The following is a 9004-nucleotide window of genomic DNA, read 5'->3' as shown; positions in this document are numbered from 1 at the left end:
ATATAGTATATACCCATGATCACCTCCCGAAGTGATCACGGCCCAGTAGTATAGCATGGCAGACGGACAAGAGTGTAGGGCGACTGATGGAACACTAGCATCCTATACTAAGCCGTAGGATAGCAGGTAAGGGTAACAACTGTAGCAACAATGACAGACTATGCATCAGGATAGGATTAACGGAAAGTAGTAACATTCTTCACTACTCTAATGCAAGCAGTATAGAGAAGAATAGGCGATATCTGGTGATCAAGGGGGGGGGGGTTGCCTGGTTGCTCTGGCAAGAAGGAGGGGTCGTCTTCGATGTAGTCGAACACATGAACATCGGCAGCGGTCTCGGAGTCTACCGGAAAGAAGTAACGGAGGGGGAACACAATAAATAACAGAGCAATCAAATGTAACACAAAGCAAGACGTGGCGATACGTTGTGCTAGGGGTAACCTAACGTAGGGATAGGTGATACCGGCGAAGGGGGGAAACATCCGGGAAGGTATTCCCGGTGTTTCGCGTTTTCGGACAGATGAACCGGAGGTGAAATGTTACAGGTTCAGTATTCTAGGGATGTGTGGCGGGCGAACGGGTTGCGTATCCGGATTCATCTCGTCGTTCTGAGCAACTTTCATGTAGAAAGTATTTTCATCTGAGCTACGGTTTATTTTATATGATTTTCTAAAGATTTAATCATTTTCGGATTTTAATTATTTATTTAAATCCAACATTATCCAGAATAGTGCATGCTGACATCAGCATGACGTCAGCATGACATCAGCAGTCAACAGGGGAGTTGACTGGTCAACTGACGTGTGGGTCCCGTTCGTCAATGACTGTTTAGTCTAATTAGGGTTAACTAATCTAATTGCTATTTAATTAAACTAAATAGTTAATTAGATTAATTTAAATAGGATTAATTAACTTAATTAATTCATTAATTAATTAATTTAATTATTATTTATTTATTTTATTAATATTATTTTTAATTCTCTTTTTTTTTACGTTCTAGGGCTGGGCCTCTGTGTCATTGGGCCAAAGGGCCACAGCGGGTCGGGCAACGGGCGCCGCCCGAACGGGCGCGGGGAAAGCGGGTGATGGGCGACCAGGTGCTCGCACCCGAGGCCAAGGGAGGCGAGGGCGAGTGCGCTCGGGGTCTCGGTGGCCGGCGACGGTGGGAGCGGTGCTGGGCGCGGGGAGCAGCGGGGCCGCGTGGGGCCAGCGGCGGAGCAGTGTACGACAGCAGCGGCTGCACGCAGGGCTGGCCGACGCGGTCGGCGAGCAGGGGGGTGTGCGAGCACGGCCGGACCTGGAGCGCACGGGGTACGGGGCGGGGCGTGCTCGACCGCAAGGTAGAGACGTGGCGGAGGCGAGCGGACTACACAGGCGCGAGGTGGACGAGCACGGTGACCGCGGACGAAAGGAAGGGGAGAGGGGAGGCGGAGGCCGAGGGCCTCACCGGCGTTTGCAGGGGCACATGGGCGTCGAGGCTCGGGGGGCGACCCGTGGGGAGGAGGACGGGGACGATCGACGAAGACGGGGAGGCGGTCCGGCGACGGGCGCGGCGATGAGGTGGCCGTTAAGGGAGAGGGCGAGGAGGCGGCGCCGACGGGGACCTCGGGCGACGATGTCCGGCGACGGCGCGGCAGCTCCGGGGCGACGCCAGCTCGGGGAAGACGGTGAGGGGCTCCGGCGGTGCGGTCCTCGTGCGGCGGGGTCGTGGACGAGCGGCAGGGTGCCGGTGGGACGACGGGAGGGGCCAGCTCAGCGAGGGGGGGGTGGCGGTGACGTCGAGGCGGCGATGGGGCGATGGGATCGGGGGGGTTGCCCCGATCCAGATCGGGGAAGGCGAGAGAGATCGAGAGGGAGTGGGGGGAGCGAGTGGGGTGACTGGGGGTTACGGCTAGGGTTTCGGGAGGGGGGGGGGTATGGAGAGGGAGTGGGCCGGCCAGTTGGTTGGGCCAGGCCTGCTGGGCCGGAGCCCGAGGGTTCTTTTTTTTGTTAGTTATTTTTCTGTTTTGTTTCTTTTCTTTTTATTTATCTTTCTTTTACTGTTTTACTTTTAGTTTTCTTTTATTTTAGTTTTATAAAAATTATCACTAGCACTTAAATTAATACTTCTAAATATACTATTGCCACATTAATTCTCAACCCAAATTAAAATAGTTTAATATTTTATAAAATTCAAAAGGCATTTATTTTAATATTTAAACCTCTATTTTAATTATTTTGAACACTTAAACATTTTATTAAAGTTAGGTTTCTCCACCCTTATTACCTATGCAATATTTGGTTCACTCCGAACATTTTAGTTTTACTATTTGAAAACTTTTATTGTTTGCTTGATTTTGAACTTTGAATTTTGGACCGGTTTTGATCTAACGATAGATTAGCAACAGTAACGGAGGTAACGTGGCACCATTAGCGTGGGATTACTGTAGCTTAATTACCTGGGCGTCACACCGATACCAAGGGGAAGCTGCGTGCGGGTCCTCACAATAGGCAAAGTGATCATCAAGAAGATCATCTAGATATTCTGCCACACGTCTATGCTGCTTGTTTCCTTGGTATGTTTATCCTTCCAAAGGATCGATGATCAGGCCGTCGTGAGGGACCTCTGGAAAAGAAACCTGAAAAGGGTAGAAAGAGAAGGGAAAGTATGAGTGCCCAGATAGGGTCGAGCCGTATTGTGGACGGATAAGTCCATTTTGCATCATGCTTTTATATCAATATTTATTGCATTATGGGCTGTTATTACACGTTATGTCACAATACTTATGCCTATTCTCTCTTATTTTACAAGGTTTACATGAAGAGGGAGAATGCCAGCAGCTGGAATTCTGGGCTGGAAAAGGAGCAAATATTAGAGACCTATTCTGCACAGCTCCAAAAGTCCTGAAACTTCACGGAAGTCATTTTTGGAATTAATAAAAAATACTGGCGAAAGAAAGTACGAGAGGGGGCCCACACCCTGGCCACGAGGGTGGGGGCGCGCCCTACCCCCCTGGGCGCGCCCCCTGCCTTGTGGGCCCCCTGGCAGGCCTCCGGTGCCCATCTTCTGCTATATGAAGTCTTTCGTCCGAGAATAAATCATAAGCAAGCTTTCGGGAAGAAACTCCGCCGCCACGAGGCGGAACCTTGGCGGAACCAATCTACGGCTCCGGCAGAGCTGTTCTGCTGGGGAAACTTCCCTCCGGGAGGGGGAAATCATCGCCATCGTCATCACCAACGATTCTCTCATCAGGAGGGGGTCAATCTCCATCAACATCTTCACCAGCACCATCTCATCTCAAACCCTAGTTCATCTCTTGTATACAATCTTTGTCCCAAAGCCTCAGATTGGTACCTGTGGGTTGCTAGTAGTGTTGATTACTCCTTGTAGTTGATGCTAGTTGGTTTATTTGGTGGAAGATCATATGTTCAGATCCATTATGCATATTAATACCCCTCTGATTATGAACATGGATATGATTTGTGAGTAGTTGCGTTTGTTCCTGAGGACATGGGAGAAGTCTTGCTATAAGTAGTCATGTGAATTTGGTATTCGTTCGATATTTTGATGAGATGTATGTTGTCTTTCCTCTAGTGGTGTTATGTGAACGTCGTAAGGGGCTATAGGAAGGCACTGGGAAGTAATAAGTAGATGATGGGTTGCTAGAGTGACAGAAGCTTAAACCCTAGTTTATGAGTTGCTTCGTAAGGGGCTGATTTGGATCCATATGTTTCATGCTATGGTTAGGTTTACCTTAATACTTCTTTGGTAGTTGCGAATGCTTGCAATAGTGGTTAATCATAAGTGGGATGCTTGTCCAAGAAAGGGCAGCACCCAAGCACCGGTCCACCCACATACCAAATTATCAAAGTAACGAACGCGAATCATATGAGCATGATGAAAACTAGCTTGACGAAAATTCCCATGTGTCCTCGGGAGCGCTTTTCTCTATATAAGAGTTTGTCCAGGCTTGTCCTTTGCTACAAAAAGGATTGGTCCACCTTGCTGCACTTTATATACTTTTGTTACTTGTTACCCGCTACAAATTACCTTATCAGAAAACTATCTGTTACCGATAATTTCAGTGCTTGCAGAGAATACCTTGCTAAAAACCGCTTATCATTTCCTTCTACTCCTCGTTGGGTTCGACACTCTTACTTATCGAAAGGACTACAATAGATCCCCTATACTTGTGGGTCATCAAGACTCTTTTCTGGCGCCGTTGCCGGGGAGTGAAGCGCCTTTGGTAGGTGGAATTTGGTAAGGAAAAATTTATATAGTGTGCTGAAATTTACTGTCACTTATTACTATGGAAAGTAATCCTCTGAGGGGCTTGTTCGGGGTATCTTCACCCTGACCAGTAGAGCAAAGAGTTTCTCCTCAACCTACCGAACCTACTGAAAATGTTTACTTTGAAATACCTTCGGGTATGATAGAGAAACTGCTAGCTAATCCTTTTGCAGGAGATGGAAAATTGCATCCCGATTTACACCTAATCTATGTGGATGAAGTTTGTGGATTATTTAAGCTTGCAGGTATGCCCGATGATGTTATCAAGAAGAAGTTCTTCCCTTTATCTTTGAAGGGAGAGGCATTGACATGATATAGGCTATGTGATGATATGGGATCATGGAACTACAAACGATTGAAATTGGAATTTCATCAGAAGTTTTATCCTATGCATCTTGTTCATTGTGATCATAATTATATATATAATTTTTGGCCTCGCGAAGGAGAAAGCATCGCTCAAGCTTGGGGGAGGCTTAAGTCAATGTTATATTCATGCCCCAATCATGAGCTCTCAATAGAAATGATTATTCAAAAATTTTATGCTTGACTTTCTCTCAATAATCACTCCATGCTCGATACTTCTTGTACTGGATCTTTTATGATGAAGACTATTGAATTCAAATGGGATTTATTGGAAAGAATTAAATGCAACTCTGAAGATTGGGACCTCGACGAAGGTAAGGAGTCAGGTATAACACCTAAGTTTGATTATGTTAAATCTTTTATGGATACTGATGTTTTCCGTGAATTTAGCACTAAATATGGACTTGACTCTGAGATAGTAGCTTGTTTATGTGAATCCTTTGCTACTCATGTTGATCTCCCTAAGGAGAAGTGGTTTAAATATAATCCTCCCATTGAAGTAAAAGTAGTTGCACCTATTAAAGTTGAAGAAAAGACTATCACTTATGATGATCCTGTTGTTCCTGTTGCTTATATTGAGAAGCCACCTTTCCCTGTTAGAATAAGGATCATGCTAAAGCTTCAACTGTAGTCAGCAAAAGTAATATCAGGACACACAAACCCCCTGAGCAAGTTAAAGTTGAACCTAAAATTGCTATGGTTAAAGATCTCTTGGCTGATAATATTGATGGGCATGTTATTTACTTCTGCAATGAAGCTGCTAGAATTGCTAGACCTGATGCTAAAAATAAACATAGACCTGTTGTAGGCATGCCTGTTATTTCTGTTAAAATAGGAGATCATTGTTATCATGGCTTGTGTGATATGGGTTCTAGTTCTAGTGCAATACCTCATTCTTTATACGAAGAAATTATGCATGATATTGCACATGCTGAGATAGAAGATATCGATGTTACCATTAAACTTGCCAATAGAGATACTATTTCACCGATTGGGATTGTTAGAGATGTTGAAGTCTTGTGTGGGAAGGTTAAATATCCTGCTGATTTTCTTGTTCTTGGTTCCCCACAAGATAGCTTTTGTCCCATTATATTTGGTAGACCCTTCTTGAACACTGTTAATGCTAGGATAGATTGCGAAAAGGATGTTGTTACTATTGGTTTGGGTGATATGTCTCATGAGTTTAATTTTGCTAAATTTAGTAGACAACCCCGTGATGAGGAATTGCCTAGTGAAGATAAAATTATTGGTCTTGCTTCTATTGCCGTGCCTCCTAGTGATCCTTTAGAACAATATTTGCTAGACCATGAAAATGATACGTTTATGAATGAAAGAAGGGAAATAGATGAAGTATTCTTTAAACAGGGACCTATTCTGAAACACAACTTGCCTGTTGAAATCCTAGGGGATCCTCCTCCACCCAAGGGTGATCCCGTGTCTGAGCTTAAACCATTACCTGATACTCTTAAATATGCTTATCTTGATGAAAAGAAGATATATCCTGTTATTATTAGTGCTAACCTTTCAGAGCATGAAGAAGAGAAATGATTGAAAACTCTGAAGAAGCACCGTGCTGCTATTGGATATACTCTTGATGATCTTAAGGGCATTAGTCCCACTCTATGTCAACACAAAATAAATTTGGAGAAAGACGCCAAACCAATTATTGATCTCCAACGACGGCTAAATCCTAAGATGAAAGAAGTGGTAAGAAAGGAGATATTAAAGCTCCTTGAGGCAGGTATAATTTATCCCGTTGCTGATAGTCAGTGGGTAAGTCATGTCCATTGTGTCCCTAAGAAGGGAGGTATTACTGTCGTTCCTAATGATAAAGATGAATTGATTCCGCAAAGAATTATTACAGGTTATAGGATGGTAATTGATTTCCGCTAATTAAATAAAGCTACTAAAAAAGATCATTACCCTTTGACTTTCATTGATCAAATGCTAGAAAGATTATCCAAACATACACATTTTTGCTTTCTAGATGGTTACTCTAGTTTCTCTCAAATAGCTGTGCCAGCTGATGATCAAGAAAAGACCACTTTTACTTGCCCTTTCGGTACCTTTGCTTATAGACGTATGCCTTTTGGTTTATGTAATGCACCTGCTACCTTTCAAAGATGCATGATGGCCATATTCTCTGACTTTTGTGAAAAGGTTTGTGAGGTTTTCATGGATGACTTCTCTATTTATGGATCCTCTTTTGATGATTGCTTGAGCAACCTTGATCGAGTTTTGCAGAGATGTGAAGAAACTAACCTTGTCTTGAATTGGGAGAAGTGCCACTTTATGGTTAATGAAGGTATTGTCTTGGGGCATAAAATTTCTGAAAAAGGTATTGAAGTTGACAAAGCTAAAGTTGATGCTATTGAAAAGATGCCGTGTCCCAAGGACATCAAAGGTATAAGAAGTTTCCTTGGTCATGCTGGTTTTTATAGGAGGTTCATTAAGGACTTCTCAAAAATTTCCCGGCCTCTGACTAACCTATTACAAAAAGATATACCTTTTGTCTTTGATGATGATTGTGTGGAAGCATTTGAAATACTTAAGAAAGCATTAATTTCTGCACCTATTGTTCAGCCACCTGATTGGAATTTACCCTTTGAAATTATGTGTGATGCTAGTGATTATGTTGTAGGTGCTGTTCTGGGGCAAAGAGTTGATAAGAAATTAAATGTTATTCAATATGCTAGTAAAACTCTAGACAATGCCCAGAGAAATTATGCTACTACTGAAAAAGAATTCTTAGCAGTTGTATTTGCTTGTAATAAGTTCAGACCTTATATTGTTGATTCTAAAGTAACTATTCACACTGATCATGTTGCTATTAAATATCTTATGGAAAAGAAAGATGCTAAACCTAGACTTATTAGATGGGTTCTCTTGCTACAAGAATTTGATTTGCATATTATTGATAGAAAGGGAGCTGAGAACCCCGTTGCAGACAACTTGTCTAGGTTAGAGAATGTTCTTGATGACCCACTACCTATTGATGATAGCTTTCCTGATGAACAATTGGCTGCCATAAATGCTTCTCGTACTGCTCCATGGTATGCTGATTATGCTAATTACGTTGTTGCTAAATTTATACCACCTAGTTTCACATACCAGCAAAAGAAAAAGTTTTTTCTATGATTTAAGACATTACTTTTGGGATGACCCACACCTTTATAAAGAAGGAGTAGATGGTGTTATTAGACGTTGTATACCTGAGCATGAACAGGAACAGATCCTACGCAAGTGTCACTCCGAAGCTTATGGAGGACACCATGCAGGAGATAGAACTGCACATAAGGTATTGCAATCCGTTTTATTGGCCTACTCTTTTCAAAGATGCCCGTAAGTTTGTCTTATCTTGTGATGAATGTCAAAGAATTGGTAATATTAGTAGACGTCAAGAAATGCCTATGAATTATTCACTCGTTATTGAACCATTTGATGTTTGGGGCTTCGATTATATGGGACCGTTTCCTTCCTCTAACGGGTATACACATATTTTAGTTGCTGTTGATTACTTTACAAAGTGGGTAGAAGCTATTCCAACTAGTAGTGCTGATCATAACACCTCTATTAAGATGCTTAAAGAAGTTATTTTTCCGAGGTTTGGAGTCCCTAGATATTTAATGACTTTTATTCATGGTGCTTTTCGTAAAATTCTTGCTAAGTATGATGTTAATCATAGAATTGCATCCCCTTATCACCCACAGTCTAGTGGTCAAGTAGAATTGAGTAATAGAGAGCTCAAATTAATTTTGCAAAAGACTGTTAATAGATCTAGAAAGAATTGGTCCAAGAAACTTGATGATGCATTATGGGCCTATAGAACTGCATATAAAAATCCTATGGGTATGTCTCCGTATAAAATGGTTTATGGAAAAGCATGTCACTTACCTCTCAAACTAGAACATAAGGCATATTGGGCCATTAAAGAGCTCAATTATGATTTCAAACTTGCCGGTGAGAAGAGGTTATTTGACATTAGCTCACTTGATGAATGGAGAACCTAGGCTTATGAGAATGCCAAACTGTTTAAAGAGAAAGTTAAAAGATGGCATGACAAAAGGATACAAAAGCGTGAGTTTAATGTAGGAGATTATGTGTTGCTATTCAACTCTCGTTTAAGATTTTTTGCAGGAATACTTCTCTCGAAATGGGAAGGTCCTTACGTTATTGAGGAGGTCTATCGTTCCGGTGCCATAAAAATCAACAACTTCAAAGGCACAAATCCGAAGGTGGTGAACGGTCAAAGAATCAAACATTATATCTCAGGTAATCCCATAAATGTTGAAACCAATATTATTGAAACCGTAACCCCGGAGGAATACATAAGGGACACTTTCCAGAACGTTTCAGACTTCGGAAAGGAAT

This window comes from Aegilops tauschii, chromosome 3 (genome assembly GCF_002575655.3).
Source record: "Aegilops tauschii subsp. strangulata cultivar AL8/78 chromosome 3, Aet v6.0, whole genome shotgun sequence".
In the NCBI taxonomy this organism is placed as follows: Eukaryota; Viridiplantae; Streptophyta; class Magnoliopsida; order Poales; family Poaceae; genus Aegilops; species Aegilops tauschii.
Note: the sequence above shows the minus strand (reverse complement) of the source record.